This window comes from Canis lupus, chromosome 32 (genome assembly GCF_003254725.2).
Source record: "Canis lupus dingo isolate Sandy chromosome 32, ASM325472v2, whole genome shotgun sequence".
In the NCBI taxonomy this organism is placed as follows: domain Eukaryota; kingdom Metazoa; phylum Chordata; class Mammalia; order Carnivora; family Canidae; genus Canis; species Canis lupus.
The window spans coordinates 4,713,923-4,740,000 of record NC_064274.1 but is presented as its reverse complement, the minus strand read 5'-3'; the positions used below and the strand labels follow the sequence as shown (position 1 = coordinate 4,740,000).

The window sequence follows — 26,078 nt, the reverse complement described above, 5'->3', positions numbered from 1 at the left end:
GGGAGCCCTAGGCAGCCTCAGGTGGGGGATGGATGCTAGAGGAGCCCAAAACCTATTTACGGGTTTGGAACTTTCTCACCCCTAGACCAGTAAGGAGGTGAGAGGGGCTGGAGGTTGTTTTAATCACCAGTGGCCAATGATTTAAATAATCATGCTACAGAGAACCTCCATAAAAACCCCTAAATGACACAGTTCAGTGAGCTTCTGAGTTGGTGAACACTGAGTCACTGGAAGGATGGTGTGCCCTGAGAGGTCATGGTAGCTCTGCACACACCTTACACCCTCAACATACCTCGCCCTGTGTATATCCCCTTCCATGTCTCTGCTTCTAAGTTGTATTCTTTATAATAAACAGGCAGTAGTGAAGGACTTTCCTGAGTTTTGTGAATTGTTCTAATGAATTATTGCATGGGAACTCCTGAATTTGTACTCAACTGGGCAAAAACGTCGGTAGCCTGGGCAGCACATCTGCAATTAATGTCTGAAGTAGAAGTCTTGTGAAACTGAGCCCTTAAACTTGAGAAGTCTAATTCAAATTCCAGGTAACTACCTGGAAGTGCAAGAATTGAATAACATTGTAGGACATTCAGTGTCAGAATTAATTAAGAGGGGAAATACAACTGGACACACACACAACAAGTATCAGTACTTCCATTTCATCAAGGAATTTTATAATTATAAAATTCTCAATATATTTTAATCTCACAACTGGCTGTAGATCAAGAAATGTAGTATAATGAAGTGTCAACATCCAGATCCCAAGTGAAAAATAAATTCTATACGTAATAAATTAAATATTAATACTGCCCTATATATCAAATAAGACTTTAAACAAAAAATATTTAAATTTACAATTAAAGCATAACTCTGAATTTCTTCTACCATATTACCAACAAAATTTTTTTATTGATTTTAAGAAAGTTAAAGATTAACCTGCTGTTAAGAGAAATAATACAGAAAGATGCCATGTGCATTTTATCCCATCTCCCAATGGTAATATTGTGTACAGCTATAGTATAATATCACAATCCAGATACCAACATTATACACCAATATCATTCAGTTTTCCCCAGTTTTACTTATACTTGTGTGTATCTATATATCTGTACAAATGTACATGTGTATTTAGTTCTGTACAGTTTTATCACAGGTAGTTTCCTGGATGCATCATCCACTCAAGATACTGAATAGTTTCATTACCATAAGAATGTCTCCTGTTTATCGCTCTCCTGTCCCCAACCCTTCCCTTGTCCCTAATCTCTGATATTCACTAATCCATTCTCTATTTTTTAAATGTTGTCATTTCAAAAATGCTCCCTAAATGGAATCAAAGAATGTAACTTTTGGTGATTGGCTGTTTTCCACTCAGCTGTTCTTACTCCAGTTCTTCCCTGGCGATTCACCTGATGTGTTGTATGAAACAATAGGTCTTTTCTGTTTTATTGCAGAGTAGTATTATACAGTATATAAATACGTACTACAGTCTGTTTAACCATTTATCTCTTGAAAGATATCTGGATAAATTTCAGTTTAGGGCCATTATAAAGAAATCTGCTATGAACATTAGTGCATAGGAATTTATGTGACTATAGGTTTTCATTTCTCTGGGATAAATTACTGGATTCTATCATAACTAACGTGCTCAATTTTACAAGAAACTGATAACCTCTTTTCCAGAGTGGCTGTCCAGTAGTACATCCCCACCAGCAGTGTAGAAATGATCCAGTTTCTTCATATCCTCACCAGCATTTGGTATTGTCAGTTTTGTGGGGGGTTTTTTAATTTTTGCTTTTCTGAAATATGTGTACTAATAACTAATGGAGATTTTAATTTGCATTTCTTTGATTGCTAATGATGTTGAACATCTTTCCATGTGCTTACTTGCCATCTGTATACTGTCTTCACTGAAATGTCTCTTCATGTTGTCTCCATTTTCTGTTTAGACTATTTTTTTTTTACTGTTGAGTTTTGAGAGTTTTTTATATATTATGCATACCAGTGTTTTCTCGGATGAGCAGCTTGCAAACATTTTTTCTCAACCAATAGCTTTTTTACATGGGCTTTTAAATAGCAAAAGTTTTTAATTTTGATGAGGTCCAAATTATCTCATTTCCTTTTTTATGAATTATGCATTTTATATCATATTTAGAACTTTAGAATAGCCCGAGATCCTAAATATTTTCTCCATGTTTTCTCTAAAAGTTTTATATTTTTATTTTACATTTAATTCTATGATCAATTTTGAGTAAATTTTTGAATTAAGATGTGAGGTTTAGGTTGAAATTATTATTTTTCTTTTTTCCTTTTATTTATTTAGCCCATGGATATATCCAATTACTCCAGCCCTAGTTGTCGAAAAGTTACCCTCAATTAATTGAATTTTTTTGCATCTTCATCAAAATTCACATTGAGCATACTTCTGTGGGTCTATTTCTGGGTTCCCTATTCTATTCTGATCAACATGCCCCTCTACTAATAGCAAACTATCTCAATTATTACATCTACACAGTAAACTTTAATATTTGAGAGTGATTCCTCCCACTTTATTCTTCTTTGCCAAGATTATTTTAGCTACTCTAGCTTCTGCGTCTTACATAAATTTTAAAATAAACTTATCTTTATCTATAACAAACCTTGCTGGGATTTTGATATCTTTATTATGTTGAGCCTCCCAATCTATGAACCCAGTTGTTTCTCCACTTATTTAGATATTATTTCTTTCATCATTAATTTTCAAAAATTTCCAGCATACAGATCTTTAACATGTTCTGCTAAGCGTATACAATTCTTAATTTGTTAAAGAGTTTTTAATCATAAAAAGATGTTGGATTTTTTTATTATAATTTTCAGTCTCCCATCTTGATTTATTTATAGTGGTTTTGAGGAGCACCTGGGTGGCTCAGTTGGTTAAGCATCTGGCTTCAGCTTAGGTCATGACCTCAGGGTCCTGAGATAGAGTCCCACATCTGGCTCCCTGCCAGCAGGTAACCTGCTTCTCTCTCTCCTTCTTCCTCTCTCTACTTTCTCTCTCTCCCTCCCTTAAATAAATAAATAAATAAATAAATAAATAAATAAATAAATAAATAAAATCTGTAGTGGTTTTGAGTATATATCTTTCTATAGGTTTTGTAGTATTCCTCTGAGTATTCTAGTATCTATATATGTGATGATAATAATCTACTGGTATCAACATTTTTACCACCCTAGTGAAGTGTGTGGACACCTCACTTCAACTTAAGTCCCTTACCTTCCTCACTTTTAAATTCATTGTCTTATTATCAGACAGTGCTATAAACTTTGTTACAATCATTAAAACATAATTTATAAAACTCATGAGGAGAGGGATAGTCCATTATATGATATGTAACCATAATTCTGCTTTCCATTGTTTCTTTTCTTCTTGTTTCCTGAGCCTCCAGTATTTTTTCTTTTATCAGTTCCTTTCTGAATATTCTCTAAGCCTCTTCTCATTCTAATATTCTATAAATTCACAACCTTTCCAAAGAAACAGTGAGTTAAAAGGCACTCAGAGATAAACATTTTTAGAAGTTTGAGCGAGAAAAGGTGATCTAAAATACAGGCCCTGGCTGGAAGGACCACACTAGAAAACTAGAGGTAATTGAGTATCTATGAAGAAAGCAAAATTTATACCCTTCACAATTATGTCTTGAACAAAACTACACTGAAAGAACTTTACCACTCAAACAAAGTATCCTAGAAATGTTTGACTCAAACATAATAGGACACCTACCATATGCCAAGAACAGTTCTTGGAGATGCAGAGATAAAAAATACATAGTACCTGTCCTAATTCATGCTTGGTTTACACAGGAGCACCTAGAAGCAGAGCCTGGCACAAGTATTCAGGTAATTTTGTACTGTTAAGAAAATGTTCAAAGGAGAAAAATAGTGAGGAGACAGGAGGACAGGTTAGAAAATGAAGCAAGGCAAGGATATTGGCTCAGCAATAGTCTACATTAGTCTGATTGAAAGATGACCACAAGGAGCTCTGCAGTACAAATGACATCACAGAGAGAGCCCACCTTATGGCAAAGATTGACCTTTAAATCAGCACAATTTTCTGGAGAAGGCCAGTGGTGGGCTATTAGCAACCAGTGCTCAGAGCAACTAGGAGATTGGCAAATTGGCTGGTAAAAAAGATCTGAGTGGGTACCAACAGCATCCACTGCAACTATCTGGAAAGGCAAGTAGATGATAATCAAATTATAGTGTAATTTGGTATCATGGTTCAGACAGGTACCAAAAAAAGTATAAGAACAAAGAGGAGAAAAGAATAAAGTCTGTCTGGGACAGCTGAAGAAGGCTTCCCATATAATTTGTGGCACCCAGTAGAAAATGAAAATGTGGAGTGTTTTTTTCAAAATTATTAATCATTTCAGAATGATGACATGGCAGTAAACCAAGAATGGAGCCCTTCTAAAATTTGAGGCTCTGTGCAACTGTAGAATTCACTCATGAAGCAGGTCCTCATGGTAAAGAATCTACGAACAAGGAGGAATCAGCAGGGTTGTGAAAGAGATGAATTATAAGCTACAATCTGTATTTTTAAAAGCAATTTCCGGAAGCAGGGCAGGAGATCATTAGGAAGTCAGTTTTGTGGGGCAGCCCTGGTGGCTCAGCAGTTTAGCGCCAACTTCAGCCCGGAGTGTGATCCTGGAGTCCCAGGATCGAGTCCCACATTGGGCCCTGAATGGACCCTGCTTCTCCCTCTGTCTGTGTCTCTGCCTCTCTCTGTGTCTCTATGAATAAATAAATATAATCTTTAAAAAAAAAAGGAAATCAGTTTTGTGATAAATTCGTGGTGTTTTCTAGGCAATTTAAATGCCTCATCATTCATCTCAATGAAACAAAACGTTCAATCTTCAAAATGTATGGTAATTTCCTGTTGCTGATTAGTTAATACTAACATCTGTAACAGTCAATTCTACGTGAAGAAATAATAATTATATACCCCTAATGAATAATGTTACAATGAATAACATTCTTCAAGTTATTTATGACCTGATAAATTCTGTTGCTAGTGACAATTTTTCAGAAATAGGTAACTTTATAAGAGCACAGTATAAAAAAAAAAAAAAAAAGCACAGTATAGAGTTCCAATATTCACACCCAGAGGTCAAGATTGACCAAGTTATGAATACATAACTAAGGAAAACTGTGAGTGTATTTAACAATCTATTTTTGACTACAAGCCACATTCATATGTGAAGATAACAAAAAATTTTGGTATTTTTTCAGCTTTTGTTTTCTTCTAAGTAAAAGCTTAGTTCATGTAAAAGAAAACTCATCTTAAAACTTTATTTCTTCAGTATGAAGAATACTGTCATCAATAAATACATTTAATTCTGCCTTCTCTATTCAAGTTTGTTCTAAAATGCTTTCATATAAATTCAAGAATTTGCTTAAGGATTTTATTTATTTATTTGAGAGGGAGCTCATGAGAGAGAAAGAGAGAGAGAGAAAGAGAGCATGAGTTGGGGGAAAGACAGAGGGAGAGGGAGAAGCAGACTCCCCGCCAAACAGGAAACTTGACTCAAGTGTCCCTAAATTCAAGATGTAACAATGTAGTTTAGCATGGTATAAGCTAATAAAATACAGAATGTCATGCTGTTACTTTGATAAGGTATTAAAAACTAAAATTGTATATTTCACATATTTAGAGGATATGGGCAAATATGTTTAATATTTAATTTATATCAGCCATATTTAGGCGGCTATGTCCAACTACACTATATCCTGTGGCTTAAACATCTTTTCCCTCAGTCCCTTCACTAGTCACCAAGATCAGCATAGAAACACCTGGGATCAGGAAGTTATCTCCAGGATTTATATCCAAGAAAGGCTAAACTTCTAGAGTTGACCTCTAGCTCTAGAAGTTTATGGTTTTCTGTCTAAAAATTACTCCCGACTATGTCCCATATTTCACTGTTAGCAACTTGTCATGTGGCCTATTCTAGAGTCTAGAGAGCTGTGTTCCAGAATAAACCTATAAATATTGAGGAAATGTGATAATTTACCATGAACTTGGGAATTATTCAGTGTTGGATCTAAAAGCCTGAAAAATGTCTGAGTGTGGCTTTTATCTACTTATTCTTAGGCACAACAGATGGGAACTTATTTATTCATGGTGCTTTTTTATATATGATGAAAAATATCAAGATTCTCCTCTAATATAGATCTCGATTGTCCCAAAACAAAAGTCAAGGAAATCCCACTTGTAGAGTCCCTGTAAAAATTATTTTTGCCCATCAAAGCCTTACAAAGCTCTCCATATGCCAGCCAAGTGGCCCCTGGAATATACCTAAGAAAGTGATAACAGTGATTATCACCTGTTATCATGTGATTATGGCTGTCTACTGAGTCGAGAATAAATTAGCTGTAATTTTCAATATGTTTGAAAAAAAGAAATGTGTGAAACAGGTATGAAGCTCCATCCACAAATTCAGTTATAGGAAAAAAAAAACTTCATTTTTTATAACAATTAATTTCTAAATTCACTCAAACTCCACTATTTTTGCTTAGGATTGAATCTAAATGCCAAAAGTCTTATGCAATGTTAAAAAATAGGGATGGAAATACTCCTCAGTATTATTTGTCCATGCTCACGTCCTTTGAATCTTACCTCTTCTGTGTTTTGGTCCTTGGCAGATAGTCTATTGAGGTTACAATTCTGTCAAACTCAATAATTCTCATCTATGAGATCCTGTCCAGCAATTCTCTCTGCTATTTTCTTTTTTTTTAATTTTTATTTATTTATGATACTCAGAGAGAGAGAGAGAGAGAGGCAGAGACATAGGCAGAGGGAGAAGCAGGCTCCATGCACCGGGAGCCCGACATGGGATTCGATCCCGGGTCTCCAGGATCGCGCCCTGGGCCAAAGGCAGGTGCTAAACTGCTGCACCACCCAGGGATCCCTCTCTGCTATTTTCATAACTCTATTGGGTGTCTGAGGATTTTTCATCACTGCAGAGCAAGGTGATCTATGGGAAAGTTGTGGACAAGCCTCAGGCCATCCTCCTCAGAGATGTCACATAGTCCTTTCAACTCTGGGGACTAGTCTCTCCTCCCCAGGTTCTGGGCTCTTCCACAAGGGTAAGCTCTAGGTCTCCTCTGCTTTAGGATCTCAAAATCCTTTCTGAGGTCTCTACTGCTCTTCACTTGGGGCTCAACTAGTAGAAGGGGGTGGGCAGGGGACATGGCTCCTTTCTGAGAGATCTCTAACTCTAGGTCAAAGGCCTGATAACTTCTCCTTTGATTTTTCCCCATCCCCATCATTACACTCTCCTGAAATAAAGCATTCTCTTGCTTTTCACTTTATTCACAACATTTTTCTGAATAATTCCTTCTCTGAAGAAATGAGCAGACTCCCTTGCATATTGAATAGTGGATGAATGAAGAGCTACCAAAAAATCTTGGAGAAAAGATTATACTTTAAAATACTATCAACTAAGAGCAAAAGAAATTTGGTAGGCTGGGAAGATGGCAGACTAGAAAGACTCTAAACTAGCCTCCTTGCACAGATACAAGTAGATAACACTCATATCAGCATAAAAAAACTCCTAAATGAACTGAAGATTGGCAGAACAAACTCTACAACTAAAGGTAGAGAAGAGGCCACACTGAAGAAGGTAGAAGTAAAAATGCAGTTTCAGAATGAAATGGTCTAGGGCCATCTGTGGTAAGGAGGAGCTAATGGCACAGAGAAGGGTAAAAAACAGACTTTCACACTGGGAAGCCCATGAACTAACAAGAGGGAGGATAAATTCCCATACATTTGCATTTGAAAGTGAAGGGGGATGAATTTCATGTGTTCTTACAACCAGCAGCACTTAAAACTTGGGACTTTAAAAATTGGGTAGCTCAGTTCTGGGAGACTCTAGAGGGCAGTAGGAAGCAGAGTCCCTGCCCTTAAAGAGACAACACAACAAACAGCCCATGCAGATACAGGGTAGAACTAGAAGTTTGAAAAAAAGCTAGGGGACAGATGGGAGGAAGAATGATTTGCTCATCCAAAATTGGTCTGGATTTTTATTTTGGACAAAGGAGGAATGAATATACAATGGGAAAAAGACAGTTTCTCCAACAAATGGTGTTGGGAAAACCAGAGAGCTACATGCAAAACAATAAAACTGTATAACTTTATTTTAACATACAGAGAAGTAAATTCAAAATAGATTAAAGACCTAAATGTGAGACTTGAAACTATAAAAATTCTTGAAGAAAGCAGAGGCATTAATTTCTCTGACATCAGTTATAGCAGCATTTTTATAGATAGGTCTCCTGAGGTAAGGGAAATAAAAACAAAATTGAACTATTGGGACTACATCAAAATTAAAAGCTTCTGCACAGTTATAAACAATCAACAATACTATTAAATGGGAGAAGATATTTGCAAATGATAAATCTAATAAAGGGTTACTATCCAAAATATAAAAAGAACTGATACCATTCAACACCCAGAAAACAAATAATACAATTTAAAAATAGGCAGAAGACATGAATGGACATTTCTCCAAAGAAGACATACAGATGGCCAATAGACATAAAAAGATGCTCAACATCTCTCATTATTAAGGAAATACAAATCAAAGCCACAATGAGATATCACCTTATCCCTGTAGAATGACTAAAATCCAAAGCACAAGAGAGGATGTGGAGAAAAAGAAACTGTCTTGAATTGTTGGTGGAAATGCAACCACTGCAGCCACTCTGAAAAACAGTATGTAAGTTCCTCCAAAAGTTAAAAATAGAGCTACCTTATGATCCAGGAATCATGCTACTGGGCTTTTACCCTCAAAGTAAAAAAAAAAAAAAAAGAAAAAAAAAAGAAAAAAAATACTAATTCAAAGGGATACATGCACTCCATGCACTCCATTATTTACAATAGCCAAACTATGGAAGCAGCCCAAGTATCCAACAAGAGATGAATGGATAAAGAAGATGCAGTGTATATATACAATAGAATATTATTCATCATTTAAAAAGAAGAAATTTTACCATGTGCAGCAACACAGAGCTAGAGAGTATAATGCTAAGCAAAATAAGTCACTCAGAGAAAGATACCATATGATCTCACTCATATGTGGAATTTAAGAAACAAAATAAGCAAAGGAAAAAAAGATTAAATAAAATACTATCAAACTACAAGTAATTTCATGTAATGTCTATGGGCTAGTCAGACAACTTAATACAAATACAGTTATTTATACACATTTTTAATAAAATATTGTTGAACCTGAAGTAACTCCTTAAATGGATACAACTTGCATATAATACCTTTTAAAACAATTAGTCTTGAGTTCATTTTTCCAGTGCATTTTATAATTAATTAGAATGAAAGTGTGAAATGACATTTCCTATACCCAACATTATCAAGAAATGATAGCACCACACATTTTTCAGCCAAAGTGACTGACCATAACAGTCACAAACCCAGTTTATTTTAACAATTTTATGAAGGTCTTCTAACATATACTTTATATACTTTTACTCCTTCTTAAATAAGGAAATAAGAGTAGACATGAAGAAGCCCTCAAAAATGTTATCCAGGGGCGCCTAGGTGGCTCAGTCTGTTAAGTGTCTGCCTTTGGCTCAGGTCATGATCCCAAGATCCTGAGATCAAGCCCCACATCAGGCTCCCTGCTCAGCAGGGAGTCTGTTTCTCCCTTTCCTTCTGCCTCCCGCCTCCCCCCCGCCCCCCGCTGCTTGTGCACTCTCGCTCTGCCATTTAGATAAATAAAATCCTTTTTAAAATAATTAATTAATTAAAATGCTATCCAAATACCCAGATTGCTTCAAAACTTTTAAATCCTGAGAATTCTAAAGTTTAATCTCTGAATAATACATATAGTGCCGACTATATGACTTTCTATCCCAAGCTATCAAAATGCCAATAAATGTATGCAATGTGTGGTGATCTATCTGGAGACATTAAAAGACTTTTAAAATATCTGAAAACATGAAAAACTGGACAATGTTAAAATGATATTTTATTGTATATGTTTTTAGGAATAAAATGAAAATTAATTTTTACTTTGTTTTAGATTTTACATAGCATTTGGTTTTCATCATTATACCTATGCTCTACATGAAGCCAGCTGATACTTAAGGATGTATTATAAGAAGGTAGATTCTTGGGATCCCTGGGTGGTGCAGCGGTTTAGTGCCTGCCTTTGGCCCAGGGCGCGATCCTGGAGACCCGGGATCGAGTCCCACATTGGGCTCCAGGTGCATGGAGCCTGCTTCTCCCTCTGCCTGTCTCTCTCTCTCTCTCTGTGACTATCATAAATAAAAAAAAAAAAAAAAGAAGGTAGATTCTTCTAAAACAACTTACTTGACCTCTTTCCTCCAGAGAGAAGATGTGAAAATACAGATTATAATCCTAAAAAATATTATTGAAGATAATGAACCAACCAGTGAGATTGAGCAGAAATGACCAATAGAGTAGAGCAGAAATGGGGGAATGTGGTTTCCTAGGAGAGTCTTAGAAACTAAGTAAAGGTGTTGTTCCAAGAAAAATAAAGTGATTGTCTCCACCAGCCCAAAACTACAGATCAGCCACCAGAGGGAAAAAAAAAAAAACCATGAATCTTAAAAAAATAAAATAAAAAAACTTTGGGACACCTGGGTGGCTCAGTGGTTAAGCGTCTGCCTTCAGTTCAGGTCATGATCCCATAGACGAATCCCAGATCAGGCTCCCAGCATGGAACCTGCTTCTCCCTCTGCCTCTGTCTCTGCCTCTCTCTCTCTCTCTCTCTCTCTCTCTGTGTGTGTGTGTGTGTTTCTCGTGAATAAATAAATAAAACCTTAAAAATTAATTAATTAATTAATTAATTAATTAAAAAACCATGGAGATCAGTGGTGACCAGAACAAAAGCAGATTCATTAAAGAGGTAGGGGTGGAAGAATGCTTGATTAGAATGAGTTCAAGAAAACCACTGCAATTTCATGACAGGAAAAGCTATGGTATGTTTCTAGTCATAGTATCCTGCATCAAGCCCATACCAGAGGCATTCTAAGAAATTAATTCTCTTACTAGTAAAATAGAGTCAACTCCAAGATTAAATGATAATTCTCATTGTTACAAAAGTAGCTACAAAATGTCCCATGAATTTTTTAAAAAGTGAAATGTTACATTTCAGTATCTTTTCATTGGGAATTTAGTAAGTTTAGTAACCATGTTTTTAAGATGATAGAAAACAAGGTTTTTAATATATTAAATAAAAACATTAGATAAAACTCACTAGTTTAAGAAATCATAAACGAATAAAACAGACCTTGCATACTACATGGTGCTGATCAATACATCTGAATATAATATTTTCTAAAGTGAGAAATAAATGAGAGAACTTGGATGCAGAAACCATAACTGTCTCAAGTAGTTTTGAAGTAAAGGGGTACAGTGAAATGAGATGACATCAAAAATGAGGAGCAAGTGGGCGTCTCAATCAGTTGAGCATCCAGCTCTTGATTTTGGCTCAGGTCATGATCTCAGAGTGGTATCAAGCCACAGGTCCGGCTCCATGCTCAGCAAGGTGTCTGCTTCTCTCCTTCTCCCTCTCCCTCTGCCCCTACCCCTGCACGCAAACTCTCTTTTTCTCTCAAATAATAAATAAATCTTTTTTTAAAAAAACCTTAAAGAATGAAATATGGACTCAAGATAGGGATTTATAAGATGAGAAAAATTACAGCATATTCTTCCACTGTGATGAATGACCTAATAGTGAGAGAAAAGTTTATATTGAAAGTATAGAGGGAGCCTGGAGCAATGTCCACGAGTTGGCAAGAGAGGATATCAGTGGAAAGATGAGCTTTTAGTTGAAGCACAGTAAGTTCATTGATAAAAACAGGAAAAGCCTAAATATATGGTCACAAATGCAGATGGATTGTTTCAGCTGTGGTAGCTTTTATGATTTCTATTTTGATTGTTTCTGTTTTCTCAGTAAGATGGGAAGAAGGGTCATCAGCTAAGTGAAGATGGGGGTTGCTGAACAGGTAGAAAAAAGTATAAAAAGCCATCTAGGAGAGTGGGAGAGCAAATGGATTAGGTAAATTTAATAGGACTACCAGGAAGCAATAACAAGATATCTGGCTTAGTGATCATGAAATTAGAGTGAATTTCAACATAGGATGCATTTTCTAGGCATGCTCAGCTTCACAGGTACAGGCACATAGTAATCAAAAATGAGTTGTACCAAGTCTGGGATTTTACCAGGTGAATATCAAAGTGAGAAAGGGGAGCAAGGAATTGATAAACTGAGGTAACAGAAAATACTGAAATCATCCAGAAATGTTTTATAGCAACTGATATAAACCACAAGCTTCTGTCTGCAAGACCTCATGATCAAAGTATAGATGATGTCACCTACTATCCACTGAATTAACAGCTACAATGAAATTTTATTATAGAAGAAAACTTGGAATTGAATGGAATTGAATGGTAATCAACATCAACATTTATTTTATCTCCCTAGTTTCTCATTCTTTCATTTTTCTCTCTCTCATGCTCTCTCTCTCTTTCTCCCTCTCTTTCCCCATCCCACCTCTGTCCCTCCCCCCCCAGAGAAAGAGAATGAGAGACAGAGAGAATTATTCTTCCAGTAAATTTAGATAGTCAACTTAGCTAATCAGTGTTAGAAAGATGAAGAGTCTGAAGAAAAGATCCACTTGATATAGCAGGATAGAGACATTACAAGGTTTATAATACCAAGTTCTTATTGCAACAATTCCTTACTTATTTTTTATTACATTTGACAGAACACAAATCAAAACAGAAAAATTGCTTATTTTGGATCATCCATTCCATAGAATTGGTTGTCATCAGAAAAAAAAATTATCTCTCTCACCCACGCTACAGAAAAATAACTATTAGCACAGAATGGTATCAGTATACAGCCCTTCTCTGTGAAGCACTTTACTGCATGGATGGTCCATTTATTTGGATATTAATATTAAAAAGGCAGAAGTGTGGAAAATTTCAGAATGTGAGTGAGTGGGGAAAAAAATCAAATTCACACTGTTTTCCCCTAGAGAAATAACACCTTTCTCTGTACAATCTAAATATAATTTTTTATTTTGTTTTTTCCTAGGGTGCAGTAGACATGACACAATTTTTAAGGTCTCAATTATGGATTATTCTTGTATACCAGCTGAGACCTATTTTTGAAATATACCTAGCTAGTATAATTAAAGCTATTTTTGGTATAATTATAGTGTATAGTATGAAGACAAACTGTTAAAGTGTCATCTGTCTTTACATGGAAATCAATTGTAATTAATTATTTTTAATCAAGGATATACAAAATAAATCTCCAATAACAGAAGTTTCTGGAATCTAAAAGTCCAGGAAAAGAAGAGACCATTACAAAGGTTCCTGAGGTTTGGACTTTTGTACCCATAATATGTTTCTGTTGCAAAAGCATCACATGATGGGCTTGTGGAGAAAAGCAAGACAGTAAGTATCCGGACCAGATAGGCCAATGTGGTGGTCTTCTATGGAGGAAATGATGCCACAGAAGTGGCAGTGAAAAGGGGCAGCTGTCAATGAATTTAAGATCTCTTTTTGAAGGGAAATCAATATGATTTTGTGACAAATTAGATTTTAATTCAAGTTGAATCTTCCAAAAGAAGACTTTCAAAAGATCCAAGAAAGCAGTGCTTCTGAAGTGAGTATAATAAAACTAAAGCAGCACTCTGAATGTACTGCTTGGAAAAACTGCTTCAATTCTTTTTATAGGATATAGTTCTAAAGGCTCCCAAATACAACTAATAACATTTTTCAAATGAGTATAATATTTTTCACTATTTAGACTTTAGGAGCAGCTAGTGTAGGAAGGTTGTGTGATACTACAAAGAATGCCACTCCCATCACACTGCTCAAAGTTTATTTCTCTGAATTTTCACTATGAACAATACCTTCAGGCATCTGTGGCAATGTGATGACCTGAACTGATGGGCAGCTCCTTTCCCCACCAACCCACATACAAACACACATTTACATAAATAAGAAGAAATAAACCTTCATGAAAGAATGTATGCAGATATATGATGCAGGAAAGTCAAAATCTCTAGAACCAGAAATAAGAGAATGATCTGAAATTGGGTTTAAAATTATTCCATTTAACTCTGGAGTAAATTCAGTTCTCAGTGAAAATGAAAATAACCCTGGAAAGTATATCTTTATCATCTAAAAATGGAAAATATTATTAGAGAGACTTTAGTTCATAGAACTGGATTAACCACCATCGGCCACGCATGGCCAACTTTTCTTTTCCTTTTTTTTTCCTTTATTTATTTTACACAGAACCTCCACAAACTAAACAATTAACCTTAGAACAGAAACACTGGCAATAATTCACACTTAACTCATGTGTTATTTTCTAATCCCACTGACTTTAATATACTAATCAGATAATTAAGAGTTCAAGTTTATGAGGCTGAGATAAAGAATAGCTAAGTTTAGGAATAGAAGAGCTTCTGGGAAATAATGAAGGAGGAAAAAAAAAGTCAAGTTTTATCTACCTCATAATTCAATTAAGAACTTCCTGGAGCTAGTCTCCAAGATCTATAAAGAACTTATTAAAACTCAACAGCAAAGAAACAAACAATCCAATCATGAAATGAGCAAAAGAAATGAACAGAAATTTCACCAAAGAGGACCCATGTGTAGGTCAACAAGCCCATGAAAAATGTTCCGCATCACTTGCCATCAGGGAAATACAAATCAAAACCACAATGAGATACCACCTCACACCAGTGAGAATGGGGAAAATTAACAAAGCAGGAAACCACAAATGTTGGAGAGGATGTGGAGAAAGACTTACACTGTTGGTGGGAATGTGAACTGGTGCAGCCACTCTGGAAAACTGAGTAGAGGTTCCTCAAAGAGTTAAAAATAGATCTGCCCTACGACCCAGCAATTGCATTGCTGGGGATTTACCCCAAAGATTCCGATGCAATGAAACGCCGGGACACCTGCACCCTGATGTTTCTAGCAGCAATGTCCACAATAGCCAAACTGTGGAAGGAGCCTCGGTGTCCAACGAAAGATGAATGGATAAAGAAGATGTGGTCTATGTATACAATGGAATATTCCTCAGCCATTAGAAATGACAAATACCCACCATTTGCTTCAACGTGGATGGAACTGGAGGGTATTATGCTGAGTGAAGTAAGTCAGTCGGAGAAGGACAAACAGTGTATGTTCTCATTCATTTGGGGAATATAAAAAATAGTGAAAGGGATTAAAGGGAAAGGAGAGAAAATGAGTGGGAAATATCAGAGAGGGTGACAGAACATGAGAGACTAACTCTGGGAACAAACAAGGGTTAGTGGAAGGGGAGGTGGGTGGGGGGACAGGGTGACTGGGTAACAGGCACTGTGGGGGGCACTTGATGGGATGAGCACTCAGTGTTATACTATATGTTGGCAAATCGAACTCCAATTAAAAAATATACAAAAAAGGGGATCCTTGGGTGGTGCAGCGTTTTGGCGCCTGCCTTTGGCCCAGGGCGCGATCCTGGAGACCCGGGATCGAATCCCACGTCGGGCTCCCGGTGCATGGAGCCTGCTTCTCCCTCTGCCTATGTCTCTGCCTCTCTCTCTCTTTCTCTCTCTCTCTGTGTAACTATCATAAATAAATAAATAAAAATTATAAAAAATATATATATATACAAAAAAAAGAATTTCCTGGATACTATATATAAACACAGGAGTCAATATATTAATAATTCAAATTACAGAGAAATTAAAGTCCCAAATTTTCTTTTCCTGCAAAATCATGAATAGAAATTAAAATAAGGGATCCCTGGGTGGCACAGCGGTTTAGCGCCTGCCTTTGGCCCAGGGCGCGATCCTGGAGACCCGGGATCGAATCCCACATCAGGCTCCTGGTGCATGGAGCCTGCTTCTCCCTCTGCCTATGTCTCTGCCTCTCTCTCTCTCTCTGTGTGTGACTATCATAAATAATAAAATAAAAATTAAAAAAAATAAATTAAAATAAGAGTAGTAGTAAAAATGTCACTCAATTCATTTCTTAAAAATAATAAACCACAGCCTTTCATTTAACTACTCTAGCCTCAATGAGACTTATTCTTCGGCAAGTATACTAATCTCAATGACACTATTATCTTTGGATGTATGGAACCCCCACTGATTCCAATAATAATCATTTGATTATAAAAAATAAGATTTCCTACACCCAAGAATATCTTCATATAGATATATGTTTTAAATACAGTCTCACCTAGATTTACTATGGCCAAAAATTCTTTATTTTTTGTATATTTTTTTAATTGGAGTTCGATTTGACAACATATAGTATAACACCCAGTGCTCATCCCGTCAAGTGCTCCCCTCAGTGCCTGTCATATGGCCAAAAATTCTTAAAATGAGAACTCTGATGTTAAAATATATCTACCACTCAGTCTGGAGATTTATGAGTGGCAGTGTTTTATATTTAAAGTCACATGCAGTTAAATATCATTTTTATCACTTACATCTAAATGTCATCTATACCGAGTTGAGGAACAAAAGCATTAAAAAAAAGTATGTTCATTCACATTTATCCATCAGTAGAAATTACCAAGCAAACATTTTTTTAGGAACACAAAGGTATGACCGATAGGATTTCCTACTGAGGTAATGGAAAATATTTTTTTCTCCACACAGTATAAACGTTAACCCTTGAAATAAAGTATCTTCTAAGATTTCATATTAAGAGGGCTATTTTCAGTTCACATATATAACCACATGTGTTTTTACTTTAATAAGCACCTTCTTGTATTGCTTAGCATCCAAGTGTCTTGGTTGGAAAAATTAGATGATAGTTGAACCTATTTTTGTCATTGTAACAATACTCACCCCTTATGAAATGACTTCCACTTGTAAATTTCTTTATAGTAATAGTCAATTTTGCATCATTACTTTTAACAGTTTTATGCTATCATTTCTAGCCTCTGTCAAAACGAGTACAATTGCACATGAGAAAAGGTGATGAAAGTTCATGTCACTCCCCTGTAATAATAGAAAACCATGTCACACCTCGTTTAGCACCTACACAAGTAAATTAACAAAGAAAAGAACATTACTTTAAAATGTAACAAGTTAGTTCCTCCACTCAGGAAAGAGAGATTAAGTTTTGGTCACTACATATATAATCTGGCTGTACAACTCATTATTTTTTTTATGTTTTTTTTTTTACAACTCATTATTTTTAAAGAAGTATGAAAGAAGCAGAAGTTGTAAATTTTAACTACCTAATCTATTAGTGCTCTGGAAAAATTATAAAGATAAGATGTATTTTCATCACTTTTTAGCAATATACTCCTTTCTTCATCATATGTATATCCATATATTCATATATATACCTTAACGTCATATGCATCCTTTACATATGTACACACACATATATCCTTTCATATTTATTATAGATATTGCTTCTTCATCTTCTTCCTCACTTTTGTTTCTTTTAGATCCCGAACTACCCTTTTCTAAGCCCACCTGCCTCGACCTTGCCAAAAAATGCTACATAACTTCTCACTTCTACAGTGCCTTCTTATACCTTATTTGCCACAAACTCCCAAAAATCTTAGAAATCTTAGTAAACTAAAACTATAATAGTTTCATGTTCTGCCTCTCCACCGGTACATACATCTTAAAAACAGAAGTTTCATTTTATTCTCCCAATGGAATTTAAGAAGAGATGATTCATTTTATTCTTCTAAAAATACCCATAATGATGAGATTTTAAGTAAAATTTAACTAAATATTTAACTAAAAATTAAAAGTAAATAAGTAAAATATATATTAACAATGAACTACAGTGAGAATGCAAACTGGTGCAGCCACTCAGGAAATTAGTATGAAGGTTCCTCAAAAAGTTAAAAACAGAACAACCCTATGACTTAGCAATTGCACTACTAGGTATTTATCCAAAGGATACAAAGATAGTAATTCAAAAGGTACACATGTATCAATGTTCATAGCAGCAATGTCCACAATAACCAAACTATGGGTAAGAGCCCAGATGTCCACTGATGGATGAATGGGTAAAGAAGATGTGATATATATATATATATATATATATATATATTATATGTTATTATATATTTGAATATTACTCAAGCCATCAAAAAGAATTAAATCTTGCCATTTGCAAAGATATAGATTGGATTTAGAGGGTACTACGCTAAGCAAAGTAAGTCAGAAGACTTACTGTGGAATTTAAGAAACAAAACTAATTAATTTAGGAGCAGAGAAGAAACAATAAAGATAAAAACAGAGAGATAGACAAACTATAATAGACCTTTAACTATAGAGAACAAACTGAGGGCTGCTGGAGGGGAAGTAGGTAGAGGGATGGGGTAATTGGGTGATGGATATTAAGGAGGGCACTTGATGGAATAAGCACTGAGTGGTATATGCAACTGATGAATCACTAAATTCTACCCCAAAATTAATAATACATTATATGTTAACTAACTTGAATTTAAATTAAAAAAAAAACAATAAAGCATAAAATTTAAGTAAAAATGCTGGGCAGCATTCTAAGGCTTTACCTAGATATCAACTCTAGGAAGGAGCTTCCTTGTGTCCAATGTAGTATTTCCTGGGTTTTCTAATCCATCCAAGTCGAGTCATCATCAAACTCGTAGAAAGGTCTCATCATCTTCCTAAGACATTAATTTTTTTAAAGATTTTATTTATTTATAGAGACAGAGAGAGAGGCAGAGTCACAGGCAGAGGGAGAAGCAGGCATCATACAGAGAGCCTGACGTGGGACTCGATCCAGGGTCTCCAGGATCATGCCTGGGCTGCAGGCGGTGCTAAACCGCTGCCACCGGGGCTGCCCCAAGACATTAATTTATATCCTTTCCAGGCCTATCCATCTGCTCTCCACACTGCATACAGAGAATTATTTTTCTCTAAGTGCAAACTGGTAACATCTAGTACTTAAAAATGATTTCCTGTTATTCCTAAATATAAAACATACTCCTACTCTACAAAGACCTACTTCTACTTGCCCTATCTCCTATCACTCTCTCCCCTGCTCTCTCTGTCCCAAGCATCTTTCCCTCATGCTCATCAGTTTCTCCCTTCCATCTTGTTAATATTTTCTAACCTGTCTCATCACAAAACATCTATCATCTCTTCAGGGATGCCATTTAGAACACTTCAAACCAAATCAACCTCTTCCTTATGATAAGCACAAAAAGTGCCTCCTGCTACCCCTTAATAGAACGAGGCATAGTATGAATTATACATCTATTTGGATGACAGATTAACATCTTTCTTAACCACGATTCTTTGTGAAAAATTCACAAAAGCATGAGTCTTGTGTCTCTGCTGACCATTTCATCCCTAGTTCCTAGCACTGTGCTTGGCATAGAGTAAGTACTCCACAAATATCTGTGAATGAATAAACGGTTGTGATACATTATAGGAAATAACACTCCATCAATTAACTAAAGCCTGAACTGTAATGCTTTGGTGTGTCTTTCACCTCAATTTAACAATATCTGTTTTTACATTTATTTTGCAGTCAGCACAAAGGTAAATAAACATAGCTTCTGCCCCAAGGGGCTTCGAGCCTGCATGTGCTTGATGATGTATAATAAAAAAGGGACCACAACAACTAGAAACTGAATACTTAATACAAGTCAGCTACTGTTCTAAGAAATAAGTATGTAGGACCCTTATGACAACCCTATGCTGGAGGTACTACCATTAACTCATACAAGATTACACAGATAATAAAAGATTCAGGATCCTGATTCCAGGTGGGTCTGTGTCAGAGCCCCTGCTTTTAGCATCTATACAATAGTGTCTTTTGTGAGAATGATAAGAACATAACAAAGTCAAAAGTTCTATGAAAACCCACTGAGTAGAAAATTTAATTTCCAGAGGTACAATATTATTTCATTGGGCTTTGAATGGTGAGTAAGAGCTGCTCACCAAGAAAAAGAAAATGTGGAAGGAGGACAATCCAAAGCAAAGAGAGTAGTAGGAAACAAATGACAAAGTCTTAAATGTGCACTTATGTTTTGGGGCCAACCAGGCACATCAAGGGGAGTGTGAGAAATCAAATAGAAATTTAAGAAAAGAAAGAAAATTAACTTGAGGCCAGGATATGAAGGACTTTGAGTCCTACACTAAAGGGTTTTAACTGTATTTTGTAAACGATGAGATAGCACTGAAGGATTTTAATCAGGTATTGATATTATGAGAATGATGTTTGGCAAACTCAATTTTAGACAGGTGCAAGAATCTTGCTTTTCTGCTTCTTCATGACATCATTTCCATCACTGCCTTCAGACTCTACCTCACCTATCAGTTCCGCCAGGAAGCCTTCCCTAACTACCTTTCCCAAACTAGGTCAGATTCTCCCTTTATGTCTTTTTTTCATTATTTATTTATTCTCATTGCTCCTCTCACACCTATCACAGCTTGTAATCATCTTCCAAAGGTGATCCAGGGTCATGAGCTAAGAAGGGGTTTGTATGCATACAGAACTGAGAGTCTTTAGAAGTTGAAGCTATAGGAAGAAATGGAATAGACAAAAAGATGTCAAATGAAGAACACAGAAGCAGATGTGAAAAACAACAGAACACCATCATTTAAGGTTAAGCAGAAGTAGATCCAGGGGAAATAGCTCCCAAAAGGATCCATGAAAGCAAAAGGAAAGCCAGCAAAGAAGCACAACATGGTAGGCAGGAGGTGAGATAGTATCAGGAGGAGTCAGTCTTAAGTGATAAATGCTATACAGAGATCAGGTAAAATAAAGAACACAGCTTTGGTTTTCAGTATGAGAGAAAAGTCATGATGGTAGGTGATTTTCCTCTCATATCATCAATGAAAATAAAAGCACAATACTTTATTTTCTTCTTATTTTAGCTAACAAATTACCTGCTGAACGGATATATGCAAAACCTCAAAACAATACAAGTTCCAAATGTTGATAAAATTAGATTCTGGCCCACAGTGGTCTTGAATTAAGTTGTGGTTTCTCAACACCACACAAATGTGACTCATTCATCTAAGCATTTCATAGTATAAAAATAATGGGAGAGGGATTATATCATGGCCTTTTATAAAATCTGTCATCCTTGATCAAGAAAATTAAAATGGGCCACCCAAAACATAAAGTATTTCAAATTATTTACCATGTGGTAAAATATTGGGCAGTTGAGCAGAACCAAGATAATTAGCAAAATGATCAGAATAATTAAAGTCCATGCAGGAAAATTTTTAAAAATCAAATAAGTGTGGGGCACCTCGGTGACTTAGTGGTTGAGCATCTGCCTTTGGCTGGGGTCATGATCCTGGGGTCCTTGGATCGAGTCCCTACACCAGGCTCCCCACAGGGAGCCTGTTTCTTCCTCTCCCTATATCTCTGCCTCTCTCTCTCTCTGTCTCTCATGAAAAAAGGGGGAAAAAAGGGAAAGAAAAAAAGAAAAAAACTGAAAGAGGTGAAGGATATTAAGAGGTACAAACTTCCAGTTGTAAAAGAAATAAGTCACAGAAATGAAAAGTATAGCAGAGGGAATATAATCAATAATACTGTAATAATGTTATATAGTGACAGATGGTAACTACACTCATCATGGTGAGCATGAGTAATGTATACAATTGTTAGATCACTGTGTTGTGCACTTGAACTAATATAACACTGTCAACTATATTTCAACAATAAAAATAAAAAATAAATTAAAAAATAATATTTTCCAAACTACTACACTTAATTTACCTTGTTTTTTCCTTTTATAAGTAAGAAAAAATAAAGGGAATAAATTTTACATCAAAAATAGTACCGTCTTTGAACACTGTAGAAATTTTTTTGTCATTAAAAATATTGACACAAGTTCAAATTTGTCATATGACTAGATATTTATTTAATGTTTAATTAACTTTAATGAATTTACGTGTACTTTATCTATATATATATATTGAAATTAAGAACACATTGCTTTAATTATGAAAGTAGGCACCGACTGCAAAAAACTGAGCCCATCATGAATTCCATTTTTAGTACCATTGTTCCCATTTAAAACAATGTAAAATTTGGGGATCCCTGGGTGGCGCGGCGGTTTGGCGCCTGCCTTTGGCCCAGGGCGCGATCCTGGAGACCCGGGATTGAGTCCCACGTCGGGCTCCCGGTGCATGGAGCCTACTTCTCCCTCTGCCTGTGTCTCTGCCTCTCTCTCTCTCTCTCTCTCTGTGACTATCATAAATAAATAAATTAATTTAAAAATTTTAAAAAAATAAAACAATGTAAAATTCAACAAGCAATAACTCATGTTGCAAATACAAATGTCTAAAGGCCATGATGAGATAAGCTAGAGTTATAAAGGCTTAAGTAATGTTAGAAATTATTGGAAAGGTAGACAGTGGGGATCCTTGGGTGGCTCAGTGGTTTAGCACCTGCCTTCGGCCCAGGGCGTGATCCTGGAGCCTGGGATTGAGTCCCATGTCGGGCTCCCTGCATGGAGCCTGCTTCTCCCTCTGCCTATGTCTCTGCCTCTCTCTGTGTGTGTCTCTCTCATGAATAAATAAAATCTTTAAAAAAAAAAGGTAGATGGTTGATGCACTGATCTGCACTTGCTATGAACAGACATTTTATAAATTTCAATGGGCTTTATTAAAACCTCCATTTTCAAAACAATCAGGCTTAGATCACTGTCATTTTACTTATCTGTCCATATTTTGTTTAAGAAAATAAGATTACATTCCATTTGTTTATTCCAGTAATTTTGAATACTTAGAAGATCCAGGAAATACCACACTAAGTACGTAGGCAGCCTCATGGAGGGAAAAAAAGATTTCAAAAAAAGAACTAAAATCACTTCCTGTGGTTAACATTTTATAACCTAGTCCAGAACAGTCTGTACCAATATTGTGGGTTTGTTGGTATTTTATTTATGAGCACCAGAAACAGACTTGCACTGGTACCATGCTTTGAGTAAGACACACATGTAAGACAGACGAAACTTGTATTTCTATCAGATGTAACTGAAGATTCATTGAATATACTGTCAAATACCACAAATATTAAATTGTTTTAGAATAAATTTACAATTGCTTTGACAGCAGTTTCCAAAAAATAACTGGTTAATTCAACAAATGAGAAGATTGAGTATTAAGTATACTGAACTAGTAGAATTACTGGAATCTAACATATGATGGTTTGGTGTAGTCTTATTTTATTAATACTATGGTACAACCTGACTTTTTTATAGTTCAACCTGACCTATTTTATTAATACTATAGTACAACTTGAATCTGAATCATAGAGATAAGGATTTTACTGTAATGAAATACATCAGGCTCTTGTACATAAAATTTAGGAAACAGCTTTTAATTTTTTTATTATTATTTATTTATGATAGTCATACACACAGAGAGAGAGAGAGAGGCAGAGACATAGGCAGAGGGAGAAGCAGGCTCCATGCACCGGGAGCCCGACGTGGGATTCGATCCCGGGTCTCCAGGATCGCGCCCTGGGTCAAAGGCAGGCGCTAAACCGCTGCGCCACCCAGGGATCCCTGGAAACAGCTTTTAAATGAGCTCTTCCTAGGAGAAATTAATAAGTCAAAAGAGAATGGAGTCAAAGACTGAACACCTTATTTTCCCTGTAGTGACAGAAGGGCACCTAAAGGAGACTGCCTGTTAGGACACCATTCTCTCATGGTTTCCTACCATATTCTTCTGGGAATCCATTCTCAATAATTCCAAATGCTTCAGAGAGATTAGTTAGGAGAGAAGTATTAAATGACCAATGGATTGATTAACTAGAAGTCACTGGTGATGCTGACAGGGTCGGTCAGTTTTAGCTGAGACAGGAGTTGAATCCAGACTGCAGTGGTCTGAGGACTAACCAGAAGTTTAAATAAGAGTTCCTCCCAAAAGTAAAATTTGAACAACTTTTTTTTTTAAGATTTTATTTACTTATTCATGAGAGACACAGAGAGAGACAGAGAGAGGCAGAGACACAGGCAGAGGAAGAAGCAGGCTCCATGCAGGGAGCCCAACCCAGGACTCGATCCCTGGTATCCAAGATCACACCCCAGGCCGAAGGCAGTGCTAAACTGCTGAATCACCCAGGCTGCCCTGAGCTTATTTCAAAACACAAATACATAAGCCAGTCATTCAAACAGCAACAAAGAAATGAAGTCAATAAAATAAATTCTGTAGGGCTAGGCTAGCTATTAATAGCTATTTTAAATACATTTTAAATACATAAAATATGAGATGTACAATGGTATGGTTTAGTGAGAAGTTATGACAGATGTTGCCACCACACTCTAGAATGGGGGTTTTATTCAAATAAATATTGACAGTATGTATATTATTTACCTTTAAAAAAAAATGAACTGTTGGGCTGCCTGGGTGGGTCAGCGGTTTATTGCCACCTTCGGCCCAGGGCATGATCCTGGAGACCTGGGATCGAGTCCCATGTCAGACTCCCTGCATGGAGCCTGCTTCTCCCTCTGCCTGTGTCTCTGCCTCTCTCTCTCTCTCTCTCTCTCTCTCTCTCTGTGTCTCTCATGAATAAATAAAATCTTTAAAAAACACACACCTAAATCAAAATACAAAAAGGTAAAAATTAAAGGGATAAAAAAGTGTATTCAGTAAGTGTTAGTGATATGTACAGTAATGTAGAAATGTAAATGTCAGAAACATTAGATTCAAGATTTAATCATTACATTGTAAAAATAATATCTATCAGTGGTTTAGAAAGCAAATTCAAGTCTGAAGCATATTACCATTATTATATATAACATAAGAAGAAAATATCCCTAATGAAATATAAAGTGCAACAAAAATCCTAAGGGTGCTTAGGGGGCTCAGTCGGTTGAGCTCTGACTCTTGATTTCGGCTCAGGTCACGATCTCACAGTCATGAGATTAAGCCTTGCATCAGGCTCTGCTCCATCATCCAGCAAGGAGTCTGCTTGAGTTTCTCTCCCTGTGTGCCCCCTCTTGGACTCACACTCTCATTCTCTCTCAAAATAAATAAATAAATAAATCTTTAAAAAAAATCCTAAACTAAACATGGTACATCCATATTATGATAGCACCATTAAAAATCATGTTACTAAGAGACACCTGGATGGCTCAGTCAGTTAAGCATTTGACTCTTGGTTTCAGCTCAGGTCACGATCTCAGGGTTCTGGAATCTAGCCCCATGTTGGCCTGCATGCTCAGTAAGAAGTCTGTTTGAGATTCTCTCTCTCCCTCTGGCCCTCCCACCACTCATGCTCTCTCTAATAAATAAGTAAATCCTTAAAAAATTATGTTACAAGAAATCACTAACTTAAAGCGTTATCTGTACTCCTATGTTCACTGATGCATTATTCACAATAGACAATATTCCCAATAGCCAAAGTATGGAAACAACCTAAGTGTCCTTCAACAGATTGATGGATAAAGAAAATGTAGTGTGTATATATATATATATATATATATATATATATATATATATATATAATGGAATATTTTTCTATCTTTAAAAAAGAAGGAAATACTGACATTTGCAACAACATGAATGAACCTGGAAGCCATTATGCTAAGTGAAATAAGCCAGAAAGACAAAGCATATACTATATGAAGTTACTTTAGCCCGTCAAACTCATAGAAACACAGAGCAGAACTGGTGGTTCCCAGTGTTTGGCATGTGGGGAAAATGAAGAGAGTATGATAAAAGGACACAAACTTTTTGTTATAAGATAAATGTATAATATAGTGACATAGTAAATAATATTGCATTATATAATGGAAATTTGCTAAGAGAGTAAAATTTAAGTGTTCTTATTTTTAAGAAGTATATATATGAGGTAATGGACATGTTAATTAACTCAACAGTGGGGGTGCTTTTACAACATATATGTATATAAAATCATCATGTTGTATACCTTAAATATACACATTTTTATTTAAAATTTTTTATAAATAAACAGGTCACAGAAAGTATTCAATGACGTCGAACAGTATCCATGATATACCTTTCATTAGGTTAAAAAGCAAGTTTCAAAATTGGACAAATGATATGACTCAAATTTC

The 26,078-nt window shown here is 35.9% G+C and overlaps 1 protein-coding gene and 1 long non-coding RNA gene across 17 annotated transcripts in view; both read right to left on the bottom strand.

The window, feature by feature from the left end:
* The window catches only part of LOC112646576 (uncharacterized), a 58,714-nt gene extending 40,687 nt beyond the window's left edge, over positions 1-18,027 (bottom strand). Inside the window, exon 1 of the long non-coding RNA XR_003127736.3 lies at positions 16,882-18,027. This is a non-coding gene — a long non-coding RNA (uncharacterized LOC112646576). The remainder of the gene's footprint in view (positions 1-16,881) is intronic.
* The window catches only part of CFAP299 (cilia and flagella associated protein 299), a 622,454-nt gene that overhangs the window by 466,049 nt on the left and 130,327 nt on the right, over positions 1-26,078 (bottom strand). The gene's annotated exons all lie outside the window — the stretch shown is intronic.